This window comes from Martes martes, assembly GCF_963455335.1.
Source record: "Martes martes genome assembly, chromosome: 4".
NCBI lineage: Eukaryota > Metazoa > Chordata > Mammalia > Carnivora > Mustelidae > Martes > Martes martes.
The window spans coordinates 150,359,319-150,369,693 of NC_137891.1; the positions used below are offsets into that span (position 1 = coordinate 150,359,319).

The 10,375-nt window shown below is 39.5% G+C and overlaps 1 protein-coding gene across 2 annotated transcripts in view; it reads right to left on the minus strand.

Moving 5' to 3' along the window:
- Positions 1–7,969, minus strand: part of ZFYVE9 (zinc finger FYVE-type containing 9) — a 198,416-nt gene extending 190,447 nt beyond the window's left edge. For both annotated transcript variants that reach the window (XM_080801407.1, XM_080801406.1), the window contains exon 1: positions 7,649–7,969. The gene's annotated coding sequence lies outside the window, so the exon portion shown is untranslated. The remainder of the gene's footprint in view (positions 1–7,648) is intronic.
- Positions 7,970–10,375: the final 2,406 nt, after the last annotated feature.

Sequence of the window (10,375 nt, forward strand, 5' to 3'; positions counted from 1 at the left end):
CTTGTGATCTCTGTCTGTCAAATAAATAAATAAAATCTTTAAAAATAAAAATAAAAATAAAAAAATAATTAAAAACCTTTAAAAAAAAGGAACCATATTACAAGCAGAAATGTATACCTCTTCATTAATCTTAATTCGAAAGGCTCCAAAACTATTGTTTTTCATAATTTCTACAGAAATTATGACATTCAAAACAACTAAAAGACCGTATAACAAACCAGTGAGGCCTTTTAGCTCACTCAGTTCAAAGACCTAAAACTGATCCTTTTAGCTCACTCAGCTGAAAGACCTAAAAGTGATCCTAATCAGGTGAGAAAATACTGTGGGTGATCCACTGTATATAGAATGAAGGTTCAAAACTTGCACTTTGTTCAAAGGATAGTTCCCTGCAGTATTTCCTAACTAGTTTGAAAAAAAACTTTAGAATCGTTAGCAAGTCATTATTGCTGACTGTAAACTGTGTCCTACAAAACCTCATATAGAAGCTTTAATATCTTAAATGGGAACAAACAATAACAGACTATACTATGAATAATAATAAAGAATAGAGGCATTCGGCTGGCTCAGTCCGTGGAGCATGTGACTCTTAAACTTGAGGTGTTAGGTGTGAGCCCCACACTGGGTGTAGAGATTACTTAAAATCCCTGGGGAGGGGGGGAGAATAAAGAACAATGACTCAACTGAATTTATACAGAATTACATACAACAGAGAGGTACCGGCAATCCTTAAAATCTGTCAGACCTCACTGCTTAGAAATGTTAATGGCTAAATATGCACTGGACTCTATCTTTTTAGAAATGTTTTAGCAATTAAAGGAAAACTAAACCTAACATTTACAATTGACTTTTGTTAAGAAATATTCTTAAAAGACAACCTTTCAGTTAGAAATCCCCATACTACTATCCCCATTACCACCCAAAGTGGTTAACTAATTTTGTCGAGTTCACTGTTTACTAAACAGGAAACTAGAAAGTTCACATCTTTTATCCTCAAGGCAAAAGACTCCTTATTATCAAAGAATCTGGCAATTCATCTGCCAAGTAAAAGCTTCACAATTTACCTAATGACTGTAAATGAAAGTTATAATCCTCAAATAGAGCCTTAACTTAACACTTCACACCCACTAGGATGGCTCTAATCAAAAAGACGAAAAATGACAAGGGTTGGTGAGGATGTGCAGAAACTGGAATCCTCCTACATTGCTGTTGGGAATGTAAAATGGTGCAGGTCCTCAAAAAGATTTGAATAGTCACCTTTTGACCGTGGCAATATAACACTAGGTATGTACCCAAAACAAAGGAAAACACTTGTACATTAAATGTTCATAGCAATATTATTCATAACAACCAAAGAGAAAAAAATAACCCAAACTGACAAAGGGATAAATAAAATGAGGTATATCCATATAATGGAATATCATTTGACAGTATAAAGAGATGAAGTAGGGACACCTGGGTGGCTCAGTGGGTTAAAGCCTCTGCCTTCGGCTCAGGTCATGACCCCAGGATCCTGGGATCGAGCCCCGAGTCGGGCTCTCTGCTCAGCAGGGAGCCTGCTTCCCCCCTCTTTCTCTGCCTGTCTCTCTGCCTACTTGTGATCTCTGTCTGTCAAATAAATAAATAAATAATCTTTAAAAAAATAAAATAAAGAGATGAAGTACTGATATATGCTACAACATGGACAAACCCTGAAGACATTATGCTAAAAGAAACCACTCACATATCCTATAATTCCATTTATATGAAATGTCCAGAACAGATAGGTAAATCCATAGAGGGCAGAAAGCACAGTAGTAGTTGCCTAGGGCTGGGTAGATTGGGAGGAATTTCTTTTTGGAGTGATGAAAATGTCCAAAATTAGATGGTAGTGATATCTGCATAATTCTGAGTAGTCTAACAGCATTGAACTGTACCCTTTAAATGGATTAACTGCATGGTATCCGAAATATATCTATTTTATTTTTATAAAGCTGTTCTTAAAAAAAAAAGCCTTACCTAATATTTTAAATTTAATTGAAATACATATGTTCTTCACTTCACGTGGTAATATTTATATTTATAATTTATAACAATTGTATATTTATTTGATATATATTTACTTCATGTATATTAACCATTTATAAGTATATATAGATATTTATTATTTGTAATAATGCATAATAACTTATAATATAATAATTAATATTAAAGTTAATATTATTTTTCTAAAGTTAATATTATTTCAAATAGCCAGGAGAACCCAGGACTGAATATACCCAAACTTTTCCTAATTAATGGAAAATTCTAGACTCCTTTTACCATTTCCTTAGGTCTTATTTCCTAAGACTCCTTCCCTCAAAAGATACTAAATTTTCATTTAAGTTTAATTAATCTTTAAAACCTAGGGCACGGATTTACTACTTCTGTATTTTTAAAAAGGCAACAGAACTACCATCATAGATATTAAGTCACATATCCTTAAGAATAAATTATCATAAACAATCAGAAAAAAGATGACACATCACCACAGAACTATCAACTAAAGAAACTATTATAGTCCAAAGCCTAGAGCCACAAAAGCATTTTTAAGCTTAATTAGATAACCGTAAGGATTTTCAACTAAAAGATAATTTATAGGAAAATAAATTAAGATTTTTACAAATAGTTCTCTAATATAAAATCCCAAATGCCTCAAGATACCCATCAACACACATTAAGTTTTCCTTTCCCTTGTCTAATATGAACCCAGTAACTTTTTCTTGATTTCAATGTGTCCAAAGAGATTTCCTTATCTTTATTTTATTAAAGGCTGTCAAGAAATATTTCATAAGTATAAAACATTATATACTGTTCTCATTTTTCCAACAGTTCAGTTCTATAAATGGGCTATTTATAATAATTAAAAGAAAAAAGTTTAAAATATCAATTTGTAAAATAGGAAATACAAAAAGAATTTAAGTACCACTTAATCTGTAAAACAGGAAATATTTTATAAATAGCATTTTTAATTGTTTTATTAAATAACATTTATAAAGCATTCCACTAATTACACCATTAAAATACTAACTCTACTGATAGCTTTGTTTCTCCTTAATTTAGTAATCTCTAATAGTTCAAAAGTAATGTTGATTTTATTCCCTAGTTGTAAACTGTATTAATAATGATCTTTCGGGGGTACCTGGGTGGCTCAGTGGGTTAAGCCACTGCCTTCAGCTCAGGTCATGATCTCAGGGTCCTGGGATCGAGTCCAGCATTGGGCTCTCTGCTCAGCAGGGAGCCTGCTTCCTCCTCTCTCTGCCTGCCTCTCTGCCTGCTTGTGATCTCTCTCTCGGCCAAATAAATAAATAAAATCTTCAAAAAAAATAAAAAATAAAAAATAATGATCTTTCAAGTTCTTTGAACAAACAAGTAGTAAACAAGTAGTATATTTTCCACTTTCAGGGTAATGATGATTTACCAGGACTCATGGGACTGAATTGTAGTTCTGATTTACACATTATATCATTTAATCATCACAACAATCCTATAAAATGAGTACTAATGGCTTCATTTTATAGAAGAATAATTGAGGCTTAAAGGGGATAGGAAAATCGTCCATGGTCCTCTAGGTCATAAAACTGAATCCCATATCTGACAGGTTATAAAAATCTAGATCTAATCTACTATAGTTTGTAAGGAAAAGTCTATGTTTTGAAAACCCTTCAGTTTTTAAATAATTTAAGTTTAATAAATGGATATTGTTTTTAAAACTAAGTATATGAACTATTTCTATTCAAAACTGAAACCATTTATCTTTTGCTGATTATTATACACTAAAAATGTTGCTCTATATTAATGCAAGTGAGGTACACACAAGTAAAAATCATGTAAAAGTCCGAAAAAGAGTAATGGAAAACAAATAAAACTCTAACAATGTAATAAATGTACCCTATGCATAGAGAACAGCTCATTTATTCAGTAAAAATGAAATGGGAAATATGTATAACAATTATGATCAAAATTGTTTTCTATCAAAAATTTTTAAGAATTCTAAAAGTAGATGCAGTCTCTAAAAAAATCAAAGCTACTGGGTCGCCTGGGTGGCTCAGTGGGTTAAGCCTCTGCCTTCGGCTCAGGTCATCATCTCAGGGTCCTGGGATCGAGCCCCACATCGGGCTCTCTGCTCAGCAGGGAGCCTGCTTCCCGCCCCACTCTCTGCCTGCCTCTCTGCCTACTTGTGATCTCTCTCTCTCTCTCTCTCTCTGTCAAATAAATAAATAAATCTTAAAAAAAAAAAATCAAAGCTACTATGTTTTAAGTCACATAGAAATTCCAAACCCTAATTTTTTTTTTTTTTTTTTGCTTTTCCAAAAAGGAGGAATGGATGTGAACATTTATTGGGCACCTTCTGAGAGACAGATCCTGAGCTAATTGCTTTTTATTATTTTTATCTCATGGAACCAGTTCTACTTCTCTGTGATGGCAACTATTACTTCAATTATTACTACATAAGAAGCAACTCAGGATCTAAATGTCCCATTGTTCTAAGAGTTGTAATAAGGATTCCTGCCCACATCTGACTCCATACTCTGCACCACATCATGCAATTAACAACCATAAGACACCACACACACACACACACACACACACACACACACACACCATCCCTCTAGGGACATAAAAAATAAGTTAAAATCCAGGAAATTATCTTTTTTTTTTTTAAAGATTTTACTTATTTATTCGAGAGAGAGAGAGAGAGAGAACACAAGCAGGGGGAGTAGGAGTGGGAGAAGCGGGCTCCCTGCTCATGCAGGACTCAATCCCAGGATGCCCACCTGATGCCCAACGACTGAGCCACCCAGGTGCCCCCAGGCAATTATCTTTTAAACAAGATTTGTGCCTTGCAACTCGTGTATGGCCAGCACATATCAGGTGCCAAATAAAAGTTTACTGAATGGTATAAACACTGGTAGCTTAGCAACGAAGAAGAAATGGGATCATCTTTATTCATTCTGTCTTTCTAAGGGAGTTAATATACAATTATTGCTTACCAGGCAACATATACAACTTTCTCCTTACAGAATAAAACACTGAATCAGGAAGTGGAAGAGAAGGGAATAACCACACATAAAAATTACTAATATTTTTAAAGGTCAAGCTATTGGATTAAACATTAGAAGCCTTAAAGAGAGATCAAGCATGATCTACTCAGTTACAACTCTTGTCTGATAGCTGCCTTATAAGAGTTAAACATGTTCTGCTTCCACAGCTGGCAAGTTGCTAGCAGAGACCACATTTTTGTATTACCTAGAACACCAAAGACAGGACCTGACACTTAATATTAATAGCTAAAACTTTATAAAGATCTTCTACAAATTACGAAACTGAATTAATCCTAAAAGCTGCAAGTAAGTATATATCTATCTATATTTTATAGACAATGAATTCAAAGTCCAAGGAGAGATTAAGTGCAAGGTAAGTGGCCAGGTATCCTTCTATAACACCACAGCTGCCAGAAAAGGCTCTCAATATATGTTAATTGAATCAGCTATCTCTTGAAATATCCTTTTTCCTTCTACAATTGTAACACCATTATCTGTTGCTATGAAAATGTATTGCCACTTCAGATTGATAGCTTTGCTAGAAAACAGATACTGTCATTAGGCTTAATAAGGTTTGTTAACTTTTAACTTATTCTCAAACTTTAGTAGGATGAAGAACCAGGGAGCTTGATAAAAATAATCCTTGGGCCACCATTATCCCTAAAAAGTCTGATTAAAGGTACCAGGAATCTGCATATCTTAATAAGTAATCTCAGCTGATTCTAATGATGGCAGTCTTCAGAGACACACTGAGAAGAACTAAACTACTTTTGAAATTTAATCTACCGGGGCGCCTGGGTGGCTCAGGGTTAAAGCCTCTGCCTTCCGCTCAGGTCATAATCTCAGGGTCCTGGGATCAAGCCCCACATCCGGCTCTCTGCTCAGCAGGGAGCCTGCTTCCCCCTCTTTCTCTACCTGCCCCTCTGCCTACTTGTGATCTCTCTGTCAAATAAATAAATAAAATCTTTTAAAAAAATTTTTTTAAATCTACTCCCCCCAATTTTTTTAATCAAGCCAGTTCTTTACAATTATAAATATTTAAGCAAAATCTTACAAAAACAATCCAAGGCTACTACATCTAACATGATACGTTCTCAAAAATGTTTATTGCACCTCAGGAGCTTCCCATGCTGCACAGGAGGTAAGTCAGAAGTCTTTTAGGTAGTTGACTATGTTATTCCGTTTAAGCTGATGAATTCAACTATACCACAATGTAATTTAGTAAAACATTTTTATATGTCTTACCCAGATGACTGGATGTTAAATAGTAAAAGGGAACAGTTAACTCTGAACCTAATAGAATAATAAAATCATAGTAATTTGAATAATTATTAAAGTAATAATCACAAATAATTTTTAAATCACCAATAGTCCAAGCCCATTTAAAACTTTAAATGACCATCAAAATGTACTAATTATAAAATTATGGGTGACTTTTCCCTCACTATTAAATATTTATTGAGTTGACACAGTACCTTTCTGTACTTTTCAAATTTTCTACAGTAAGCATATTTATTTTATTCACGATTATAAAAGTTTTAGAAGTACTTATTAATCCTACAATCTTCACATTCATTATAGGGAAGGCAAGAATAACCTGTAACCACATTTATCATAAACCATAAACACCCAAATACCTGACTTAAGGTATCAAACTGTAATCATTACCTTTTTTTCACACTAATACCAGAACAAATCACTTAACCTCTAAAATTTAGATTATGTCCCATTTCCATCAAGTATCTGTTATTAGTACAGTTAGCACGACTTTTTAAAATCCTCTTGTCATCTGTTCCGTGGATCTATCTAAGTGGAACATTTTTGTACCAAGAACTGAGGCATTAAAATATTTACACTCTTATTAGGGAGAAGGGGAAAGACCACTATTTTTAAAAAACATATATTTATAATTGTGAGTACTTCCTCAGGAAACTAGGATGGAGGCAAAGCTAGGATGGGGCTTTCTCCAAGGTAGACCACTCTTAGAGGCAAAATGTAATGTAATAGAAAGCGACAGGGATGAGCCGCCAGCAGGTGATGAAATTTCAGCTCAAATAAAACGCAAACGGTTGTTTTCAACCCAGTCAGATCGGTGAATGACACTCGGAAGTACGGGGGGCTCTCAGTGCCCCGCACTTTCCGCACTCCAATTCTCACCAGCCCTCCCGCCCCTCCCCCCTGGGGCTCTGCGGGACTCGGTATGGGGCGCGGAGAAGCCAAGGCTGTTTGCAAACAGGCGTCCTCAGCCTCCCTCCAGGATGTACGTGCTGGGCCCGGGGTAAGAGGCTGCGCTCGGCCGGGGCCCGGGGCCAACCCGAACGGTGCCAGTGCCTCCGCCAACACACCGGGCCGCAACGGAACCGAGGCCAGGGCGAGGGCTTCCCGGCGGCGCGGGGCCTAGTCGCCCCCCACGCGCCTCCCGCCTCCCGGGGGACGCGGAGACGAAGGGTTGAGGGCCCAGAGCCGCGGGGTGGGGGAGGCGGCCGCAGCAGCAGGACGCCCGGTCCGCCCGGCCCGAGCGCTGCTGCCAGGGCCCTTCCCCGCGGCGGAAGGCCAGCGAGCCCGGGACCGCGTCGCGCCACACTCACCTCGAGCAGCGGCCGCCGCCGCCACAGCATGGCCGGGGGGGTCGTCCCTAAGCCGACAGCCTCCTCCGGAGGGCACCGGCGCGGCCCCAGGCGCCGCCGCGAAGCCTCCCGCTCCTGAAGGGGTTGTGGTCGCCGCTGCTACTGAGGCCCAGAGCCCGCCGAGCCTCATCGGGCTCACGGGCCGCCGCAGCCACGCGGTTCCCGGAGGAGCGCCGCTGAACCGGGCCGGGGGCGCAAGGCTGCGGCGGGACGACCGAGGTGCTGCAGGCGGGGATCCTCGGCGAAGCCTCCAGCGTCGCCGTGGCCGCTCCTGCCGCGGGCGCCGCTGGGCCACAGCGCCCCCTGGACCCCACGCCCGGCTACGGCGCCGGGACTGCGGCGGCCGCCCGGGCACGAGCGGCAGGGAACGCGGGGGAGCGGGGCCTGGGGATGGCGGGGGCCCGGCGCTGGCTGCGCTGCCCTCGGCCCCCGGCCCGCCCGGGACAATGCCTCCCGGGAGGCGGAAGCCCCTCGATCTCCCACAGACCGTGGCGGGTGCCAGCCCCACCCCCAGCCCTCAGGCCGTGAGCGCCTTTGCACCTTTTCCTTCTCTCCAGGAGGTACGTGAACGTTTCTGTCACTCGGACGTTCACCTGAGAGCAGGGGGTGAGGGAATCTGCTCGTTTTCATCTCTCATGATTCGAGAGGGATCCGTTCTAAGCCCCTCGGTGTGTCTGGGTGTAAAAAGGGTGACCCAGAAACAACCTTTTTTCCATACACACACACACAAAATCCTCCCCCAAAACAGATGAATTGTCTTTGACCTTAACTTCTTTTGGATCTAGAAATTTCCTACAGATACCAAATCCTTAATCCCAAACCGCCCCAAAATTAGAAAAAAATAATAATATGCCGAGCAAGAGAATAGCCAACGGGTTGTCCTGAAATCCATAAACAACTTAAAGGTAAGAAAAAAAACACCCATCTTTTCCAACTTACCCCCTCCCCCACCCCCACCTCATACCTCTACTCTTTAACCCCAACCCCGGTCAAATCCCAAGTAAGGATCTGAAGGAAGGAAATGTTACCTAGCGGAGGCGTGTGGAATCATTCTATTTACAGATACCCCATTTTCGATCCCGGATAGGCTCTAGAGTGCAAACATCAGAACCAAAAGCAATGGAAACAAAAAGGCCGTCAGAAGGGAAATAGAGAAAGAAATTCTCCAAATCCTCTGGACCCAAATTTCCCAAGTAACGGTACATTATTTTATCGCAGAGTGTTATAGTAGAATGAACAGGGACTTTGGTGGCAGACTGTTCTTGATACTATCAATTCCAGCTCTGTCATGTTTAGCTTTATGACCCTGGGTAAGTTATATAACATTTCTGAACCTGAGTTTTCTAATGCCTGCCTTGCTGGTTGTAGTGAAAATTGGAGATGATTTATGTGAAGGAACTGGCCCAGAAAAGATGGTCAATGTTAGTTCCAATTATTGTTGGTTCCAAAACACCCTCTCCATCTTTCTTAGATTCGTTTGTTCCCATCTGTTTTTGTTCTCTCTCTCAATTTCTGTGTGTAAATATATCTTTATCAAAAGATGAGCGCGTCAAAAAAAGGTGGGGGGCGGGGGGAATGGTGCGTTGTTCTTCATTATCCCTGGTCTGGGTAAAATTTTCCTAAATTTCACTAATGGATTTATATAACATCCCTCTGCTGATAAAAAACAGAGCTTAATGCATTGGATGCTATAATATTCTATTGCATAGCAGATTTTAGCATAAAGATAGTATATTTTTCTGCATATAAAAACTATAAGGCAATCTTACCTTACTTCAGGTTATGTCCTAATAATAATAAATCTTAATGAGAAAATTATATAAGGTCTCTGGGAACTTTCAAATAATAATTGAGCAGCCACCTTAGAAAAAATATAACCTTACAGCTCTCTTGCAATCAATGAGCTGTTCCTGTTCTGTACAATCCAGAGTGTGCCTTCACCACCTACTTCTGAGTCACGTTACCAAAAAAAAAAGAAAAAGAAAAAATCACTATCCCGTTTTTATAACAAGAGAAACTGGGGCTCAGAGAGAAACTATGATTCATCCTCATAACAACTCTATGAATTAAGTACTCTACTACCACCATTTTACATGTGAAATACATCCAACCTAGGGGAAAGCTGGAAGTAGACCTTGAGATTTCTTCAGTCTCCCATCTGATGCCCCTAACAGTCCTTTTTGCAATATTCAGAAAATGCTGTAAGAGTAAGTTACTGTTGCTAAAAATTTTCAGTCTAGAGAAATGGGCCCTTTCATTTAGATTAGTTTGGCAGCCTAACATTAGCAGTGCTTTCGAAGCCTGGTTCACTACCACCACAGGAAATCTGCATTTGTTTATGAATAATCATGCTACCCAGGGTGTAGCTACTACATGAAGATGATTCATTTGTTCCCAAGACCAGTTTCCTCTTGCTTCACACTTTCTCTCCTTGTATTCAAATATGTTGCTGAAGGAGACAGTCTTTATCATCACTACCACTTCCTGATCATAGTAGTCTCCTGTAAATCATTTCATTTATAATTTTATTCCATCATTCAACTCTTCCACCCAGTTTGCTCTCTGCTCCTGACAATATCTGTTTCCCCCTCCTCTACTATAGATCTTTCTCATTTTAATCTTTTACCTGCCATCAGTTGATTTGGTTACCCCACTCCCAATTTTGCATTGATTTCCACAACAATACAG